Raw genomic sequence first — 9,100 nt, 5'->3', positions numbered from 1 at the left:
GGACTGATGTCCTTATAGAAGAGAAAGAGACAACAGAGAGCTTTCTCTCTCTCTCTCTCTGCATGCACAGAAGAAAGGCCATGTGAGGATATAGTGACAAGGTGGCCATCTGCAAGCCAGGAGGAGAGCCCTCAGCAGAAACCAAGCCTGCTGGCACCCTGATTTTGGACTTCAAGCCTCCAGAAGTGTGAGAAGATAAATGTCTGTTATTTAAGCCACCCTGCCTGTGGTATTTTGTATGGCAGCCTGATCTGACTAATGCAGGCCCATATCAACAAATTCTGCCTGATCCAGCTTTATATTCCTTTCACCTTGACCCGATATCTTTAACACTGATTCGCATGCATATTTCCCAGGTTTCTGACTACATAAATCAACAAAATCACGTGATTTTTTTGGTATGCAGAGTTGCTCCTCATGGTTCACACTTTAATGCCTGCCCTGCTGGATTTCAGACTTGCTTAGAACCTGTTACCCCTTTATTTTGGCCTATTTCTCCCTTTTTGAATGAGAATATATACCCTGTGCTTGCCCCACCATTATATCTTAGAAATAGATAACTTGTTTTTGATTTCACAGATGGGACTTTGAACTTTGGACTTTTGAGTTGAAACAAGTTAAGACTTTGGGGATGAAAGGAATGTATTTGAATTTGAAAAGAACATGAGTTTTCGGGGATAAGAGGTGGAATGCTGTAGACTGTATTCCCACCCTGCCCAACCTCATTGAAGCCTAATCCTGACTGCAATTGTTGAAGGTGGGAAATCCTATTATGGTAATTGAAATGTGGAGCCTTGAAGAGGTGATTAGATTGTAGGATCATGCCATAGTGAATGGATTAATAATGGTGGTCAGGGGCATGGTTCTGAGGGCCTTAAAAGGAGAGTAAATGAAGATGTTAGTCTCCCTGCTTTGCCATTTTCTCAATGTGATAACCTGATGTCACTGTTGCCACCACCAAGACCTTTACCAGCTGTGTTCCCTGGATTTTGGACTTCCCAGCCTCAGAAACTGTAAGCAATACATTTTGTTTTCTTTATAAATTACCCAGTTCCGGCTATTTTGTTATAAGCAACAGAAACAGATCGATACAGAAGTCCCCAGCTTTATCATTATCTGCCCATAAGACCCCATTTCAGTTTTAGGCTCTCATTCTTTCCCAATCAGTGCCCTAACTTTATTCATAGAGATGTTGCAAGGCTAGCGATTCACTTTGCACAATCCAGCCACTGGCAGGGAGAGACTCTGGGTTTGGTTTTCAGAAATCTCAGCCCTGTGGCTACAGAAGATATAAATTTCTCCCAGGTCAGACTTAGAAGTGTTCAGATCTTTTATGTAGACCCTGAGCTGGGAATTTAAATTCTTGAGCTCATCCTTTTACTGCTTACTCCAGTGCAGTTAGGAGGAACCAGCCAATCCCATTATCCTTCTTGATTTAACTAAAATGTTCTAAGGCATCAAATACAAGGTCACCCAAAACCTTGCCTTCTAGAGGTATGTAAAGTATTTGATGGTGATATTTTGCAACTCTATTGCCACAACATTGCCATTGACTACCAGTGCCCTCCTTACCACTGGAAATAGACCCATTAATGCTTAAATCTAATCATATTAGAGAACCATTTCCAGAAAACTCAAAGCCAAATCAGAGAACACATACTTAAGATTCTATTCCTCTGGAAACACTCTTGGTACCAAAATCTGTATCACTTACAATTAAATCAGAGAAGCAGAACAACTAGGATCTATCTGTATCTCTCTACATCACTATCTTTATCTCTATCTCTATCTATACCTATATCAGAGTTTCTTTACAGTGACACTATTGACATTTTGGCTGGATAATTCTTTGTTGGGGGGTGGGGGTGAGGGACTCTTCTGTGAATTGTAGGTTGTTTAGCAGCATCCCTGGCCTCTACTCACTAGATGCCAGTTAGCACAAACCCCACCCCAACAAGTAATAATAAACAAAAATGTCTCCCAATATTGCCAAATGTCCCCTGAGGGGAAAAATTGCCCCCAGTCGAGAACCACTGGTATCTCTATCTTTATTATCTGTATCTGTAACTGTATATTTATCTCTATGTCTATATCTATACTTATCTCTTTATGTCTATCTTAGAGGGAGATTTGTTGCATGGAATTGGCTTTACATGATTGTGAGAGCTGGTTGAGCAGTTTCTGTATGGCTTTTCTCACATAAGATGCTGCTGAGGCTTCAAGCTCACAGGGATGGCAGCCAGGAAGGGAAGATCACAAGCAAGCTAGAACCAACAAGCTTGAGCTGAAACCCCATGGGGAAAGACTAAAATCTGTGTCAGTTCTTGTTGCCTCCGGCCTTGGTGATGAAGGTATTCAGCAGAAGTGGGGCCCTTTGTCACAAAACTAAACACATGCCCCTGGCCCAGGAATCCAAGAAGTTGAAGGAGCATCAGGGGAAGTAGAGCACCTGCAGGCCCTGCCGCTGCTTCACACCAACGAAGTGAGTCAGCACATCAACACCACCATGTGTGAGCTACAAAATGGCCGCAGCTTCCCTGCCAGCCTCAAATCTCCCAAGAGTCTCCCTTGTGGCTGACTCTAATCTGAAACAAACAGGAGAATGGATTCGGGGAAATGTATCTCAGCCTAGGCAAATTGACATATTGCAAAGCCATTACAAGATAGTTTGTTCAAAGCAGAATCCAAACTAAGCCCATACTCAAATGAAAGTATTAAACAAGCTGGGAGAATTTGCAGTTACAAAGATTAGCCATGAAAGAAATTATGAGCTTAAATGGGTCAAAATTATATTAAATATCTAGGAAACTTCAGAACTTCACAAATTAAAAGTATGTCATGCATGAATACGATTTTTTTTCTTTATTAATGAGGTTGAAAAGGGATTTGCCTGGCAGAAATGTATGACCCCTTGTATATGTAAAATGATATAGCAGCCCAAACAAAACATTTAACAGAAAGATAAATTCAATGTTAGTAAGCACATTTGATAATTGCCTCAAGAAAGAGACAGATAATTGTATGGAAGTATTTTTCAAATAATCTATGATAGTCAACATTTTAAATGAACCACAGAGACATTTATCTCAGAGATTCAGCAAAGCAGCATCAACTCCTGTGTCAGAACAAAAGCTTTCAGCTTCTGATTAAAGAAAATTCTGGGCATTTACTACATTTGTAGCAAGGTATCTCAACTTTTAATGTAAGATTTCCCAGAACCTTTCTGAGGCCTCATGAAATTCTTACAGTCTTTCAACAAACATTTATCGAGCAGCTATTCTGTGCTAGCACTCTTCCAGATGCTTTCTGTATAGCAGAGAAAACAACAGACAAAAAAAATGTGCTGTCAAGAAACAATGCCTTCCAGTGAGAAGACATAGACAATGAATTGATAAACAAATATATGTATGTATACATACACATATATATATACATACACATACATATATACATATAGTTATGATCAGTGCTATGAGGAAATAAAGTATGGCAGGGTAAAGATGGAGTGCTATACAGCAGGGTCCTAGTGCCTTTTTAGATCAAGTATTCAGGGAAAATCTAATAAAAAGGTAATGTGTAGGCAGAGATTTGAATCAAGTGAGGAAGTGAGTGAATGAGGATTTCTAGAGGAGAAATCCTCGCATGCTAGGGAGAGAGAATCATAAATGCAAAGGCCCAGAAGATTAGAGCTATTGGCAAGTTAGAGGTCCAGCAAGGAGGCCAGAGAACCTAGAGTAGAATGAATCAGGGAAGCAGGGTTGTGAGCTGAAGTCAAGAGAGATCCAGGGACCAGACTCAAAGACTATGGTTAGGATTTTCTTCTGAGAAACAAGAGAAGTCATTGGAAGTTTTGAGCAGAGTGGCAGGATCTGACTTTTGTTTTAAAGGACCTTTCTGTTTGCTTTGTGGCAAATTGACATTAGAGAAACAATGGTGGAAAGAGGGAGATCAATGACCAGGAGATTAGGGTGGTAGTGATGGAAATAAGGAGAAATGGTTGGACTTGGGGTATATTTTAAAATACAGATTATGAGATTTGTTGATAGATGCTATATGGGATGAGAGCAAAGGGAATCAAATCAATGTAATTATTAAAAACAAACTTCAGATTTGACTTCTCTCTCTCCCTCCCTCCTCGCCTCCTCCTTTTCTTCAAGAGTAATCTTTTTGTCTCCCTCAAAATACTCATCACCCTAACACTTGCCTCTAGCTGCCTAAAGCACTTACCATGCCTCCTACCCCTGTTAATGGGGCATCCAATCCAACTTTACCATTTCTGCTCCCTTATTTTTCCAATAAAAACCCTCTGCACCCTCCTTCCTGCCTGTTTCCTATTTACTGCTCATCTCACCACCCCATTCAAAACCCTTATACCCTGAGATGAAATTTTTTCACTTAGATGTTAAGCAGAAAGTATCTGATGTAATTGACTCATTTTCAGGTAGAAATGACTAATAGCCTAAATTAAAACAGATTTTTTCTCAGCAGGGTATTTTAAAGAGGCTTGAAATCACCCAAATGAGCCCTTTTCTTGTGGTGAAGGCTTTTAAGTAGTGATGAATTCTATAATCACCTGCAAATTACACTTAGTTGATGACTCTCCCCTACCCACGCAGGCCTTATGTTGACTTTGCCCAGGGCTCAGGCTTTATATAAAAAAAAAAAAGGAAGCTATGAGGAAAAGAATCATGGATCACTATTTTGAAAGAGCAACTCTATTTGATCACAGCTTGCTTATCACTATTAATAAATCAAGAAAAGAGGTAAAAATAATGTGGGTTCTCTGCTCCTCCCTGTTCCTCAGACAGCTGCATCCTCTTGTGCAGTGCCAGCTTCATCCCTGAGACAAGATGGTGAAGGTCAGAGTAAATGGATTTGGCCGTTTTGGGTGCTTAGTCACCAGGGCTGCTTTTAACTCCAGTAAAGTGGATATAGTCACATCGATGACCCATTCATTGACCTCAACTACATGGTCAACATATTCCAGTATGATCTACTCATGGCAAGTTCCATTGCACAGTCAAGGCAGAGAACAGAAAGTTTGTCATCAGTGGGAAGACCATTACCATCTTCTAGAAGCAAGATCCCTCCAACATTAAATGGGGTGATGCTGGTACTGAATATGTTGTGGAGTCCACTGGTATCTTTAGTACCATGGAGAAGGCTGGGGCTCACTTGAAGGGTGGAGCCAAAAGGGTCTTCACCTCTGTTCCTTCTGCTGACACCCCCCATGTTCATGATGAGTGTGAACCATGAGACCTATGAAGACATCCACATGATCATCAGCAATGACTCCTACACCACCAACTGCTTATCACCTCTGGTCAAAGTCATCCATGACAACTTTGGCATCATGGAGAAACTCATGACCACAGTCCATGCTATCACTGCCACCCAAAAGACCGTGGATGGTTCCTGAGGGAAACTGGCACAAGGCCATGGGGCTCTCCAGAACATCATCCCTGTATCTACTGGTGCTGCCAAGGCTGTGGGCAAGGGCATCCCTCAGGTGAATGGGAAGCTCACAGGCAGAGCCTTCTGTGTTCCCACTGCCAACATGTCAGTTGTAGATCTGACCTACTTTATGAAGAAAGCTGCCAAATATGAAGACATCAAGAAGGTGATGAAGAAGGCATCTGAGGGCCCCCTAAAGGGCTTCTTGGGCTGAGGACCAGATTGTCTCCAGAGACTTTAATAGTGATGCACACTCTTCCACCTTCTACTCTGGGGCTGGCATTGCCCTCAGTGACCACTTCGTCAAGCTCATTTCCTGGTATTATAATGAATATGGCCACAGCAACAGGGTGGTAGACTTTATGGTCCACATGGCCTCCAAGGAATAAGAGCCCCCAGGACCACCAGCTCCAGCAACAGTACAAGAGGAAGAGAGAGGTCCACAGCTGCCGGGGAATCCCTGTCCCAACTCAGTCTCCTAACACACTGAGAATGTCCCCTCTTTGGCACAGTTTCGATCCTAGGCCCCCTGAAGAAGGGGAGGGTCATAGGGAGCCCTACCTTCTCATGCACCATCGATAAGTTCCTCGTACACAGCCCCCACCCAAAAAAAAGACATAAAAATGTGAAAAAAACTCAAAAGAAACACAAATATTTGTACCTGTTTAGATCCAGAAAGTTTGAAATCTCCTTACAGCAACCTGTCTCAGTATAGATGCCTAGAGAAGGGCTCAGCACTTAACCTGCCATATCATCTGAGTCAGGGTGATATTGGGATCTCCCTTCATTTTATCACCTTGAATTATCAATTGATGTGGCTGGCATTTAGTCTTTATTATTCTCTTTTTGCAGAGTAAGTTTCTTGGGGGGTGGGGAGGTAAGGAAGAGAACCTGGATACTTTTGCATCAAATCTGGCTTAGCTATATATTTTCTGTTTTGGGGGGACAAAAAATCCCATAATAAAACTAAAAAATCTTTTATTACTTGCCATCTCTTTTTCATTTAGGAGAATATGAACAAATAAAATATTATAGGCTTTGTAACTGGACCCTTTGAGTAACTAGATATAGAGGAGGTACAGGCAGTTTCTCCAATTCTGTTATAGCAATAAAAGCATGTATTCTTAGAAGCACGTGTCATCTCAAATGGACGATGGTGCATGGACAATAAGCTGGCTATTCTGGGTCACATTGCTAGTAGCTTATATAATATCCACTCTACCTTTCTCCTTTAGTTAAAAATCCTCAATTTAAATAGAGGATATAATAGACCTAGCAAAAAATATATATATTTCCCTAATTATTGTGCTGCTAGGTAGGCCAAATGACTGATTTCTGCCCAATGAGATGGAAGTGGAGTTGTCGTTGGGAGAGAATTTTGTAAATGCTCCTACAGAGGGAAATAGATGGTTGGTGAATGCTCCTTTTGCACTTCCCACTTCTTTTTGCTTTTTAACCTTGATTTTTTAAAATTTTAAACTGATTTTTATTTTATTTATTTTTTAAATTTTTTATTGAAACATATTGATTGTACATATTTATAGGCTACAGAGTTATAATTCAATGCATATTACATTATGTGCTGATCATTCAGAGTAATTAGTCTATCCATCACTGCAAAATTTGATCATTTCTTTGTGATGCACACATTTAATCTCCTTTTTCCTAGTCATTCGGTTACATGCAGTAAATCGTTATGTATTATAGATTTCTGGGTCAACTGTACACCAGCAGGGCTTATTTCTCCTATCCTGTAGTGCTTTTATGCAGAATAATCAGCCTCTCACTATCTCTCTTCCCTCCTTCCCTTTCCTGCCTCTAGTAACCATGGTTCTTTTCTCTCCTTTTAACAGTTCACCTTACTATTATTATTATTTATTTTTTGTTTGTTTGTTTTGTTTTGTTCTCTTATTTTAGCTTCCACATATGAATGAGAACATACAATATTTCTCTTCTGTGCCTAGCTTATTTTACTTAATATAATTTTCTGCAAGCTCATCCATGTTACTTCAAATGGCAAGATTTCATTATTTTTTATGACTTAGTAGTATTCCATTGTGTATATATGCCACATTTTCTTTATCCAGTCCTCTGTCAATGGACATTTAGTGTGGTTCTAACTCTTGAATATTATGAGCAGAGCTGCAATAAACATGGAGGTGCAAGTATCCCTTTGACATGCTGATTTCCATGCCTTTAGGTATATACCCAGCAGTAGGATTGCTAGATCGCATGGCAGTTCTATCTGTAGTCCTTTGAGAAAACTCCATATTGCTTCATAATGGCTGTTTACAATTAAAAATGACTGATTTGCAATCCCACCAACAATATATAGAGGTTTCCCTTTCTCTGCATCCTTGTCAGCATTTTGTATTCTCTGTCTTCTTGGTAATACCCAATCTAACTGGAGTGAGATGGTATCTCAATGTGGTTTGCATTTCCCTGATGATTAGTGATGTTGAACATTTTTTCATATACCTGTTGGCCATTTGTATATCTTCCTTTGAGAAATGCCTGTTGAGTTCCCTTGCCTATTTTTTAATTGGGTAATTTGGTTTTTCACTATTGAGTTATTTGAGTTCCATGCATATTCTGGAAATTATCCCCTTGCTGGATGCATAGTTTGCAAATATTTTCTCCCATTCTGTAGGTTGTCTCTTTGCTCTATTGATTGTTTCCTTCACTCTGCAGAAAATTTTTATTTAGATAAAATTACATTTCTTTATTTTTAATTTTGTTGCCTGTGTTTTTGAGGTCTTTTTCATAAAATCTTTGCATAGCCCTATGTCCTGGAGCATTTCCCCTGTATTTTCTTCTACAAGTTTTATAGTTTTGGTCTTACATTTAAGTCTTTAATCCATTTTGAGTAGATTTTAATATATTATGAGAGCTAGGGGTCTAGTTTCATTCTTCTACACTTGTATGTCCAGTTTTCCCAGCACTGTTTATTGAAGAGGCACTCCTTTCCCCAATGTATGTTTTTGGCACTGTATCAGAGATTAGTTGGCTGTAGGTACATGGGTTTATTTCGGGGTTCATGTGTCTGTTTTTATGCCAGTACCATGCTGTTTTGGTTATGATACCTTTGCAGTATAATTTGAAGTCAGGTAGTGTAATTGTCCCCTGCTTTGTTCTTTTTGCTAAGGATTTCTTTGGCTATTCAAGGTCTTTTGTTGTTCCATATGAATATTAAGATTGCTATTTTTATTTCTGTGAAGAATGTCATTGGTATTTTGATGGGGATTGCATAGAATCTGTAGACCACTTTGTGTAGTATTGTTGCTTTGCGTTGTTTTGCCTCCCACAGATTTGTCACCCTACTTCCCGTGGGTGACAGAGATGAAAGGATTACTCAAAGCTCATCCATGCTGGGCCAATTAGAGAACTTCCGTGGGGATTTAGAATGGGTAGGTGTTGCTTTGTGTTGCTTTCCCCCCACGGATTTGTCACCCACTTCCCCTGGGTGACAGAGATGAAAGGATTACTCAAAGCCCATCTCTTCTGAGCAGTGAGAGGCCCCGAAGTGGTTAATATCCTGGAACCCTCAAGAGAGAGGGATCCCTTCCTTGGGAAATTAATGCCGAATTGGGGTTCTCTTCCTGCATTTATTTTCCAGACCAGGAAGTTACAGGAAGAGAACAAAGGT

At 40.1% G+C, this 9,100-nt stretch overlaps 1 pseudogene; it reads left to right on the top strand.

Annotated features, from left to right (window-relative positions):
- Positions 1 to 4,850: 4,850 nt before the first annotated feature.
- LOC103595752 lies at positions 4,851 to 5,843 on the top strand (annotated as a pseudogene).
- Positions 5,844 to 9,100: the final 3,257 nt, after the last annotated feature.

Source organism: Galeopterus variegatus, unplaced genomic scaffold (assembly GCF_000696425.1).
Source record: "Galeopterus variegatus unplaced genomic scaffold, G_variegatus-3.0.2 Scaffold1833, whole genome shotgun sequence".
Lineage (NCBI taxonomy): Eukaryota > Metazoa > Chordata > Mammalia > Dermoptera > Cynocephalidae > Galeopterus > Galeopterus variegatus.
Note: the sequence above shows the minus strand (reverse complement) of the source record. Positions and strands in the feature narration are given on the sequence as shown.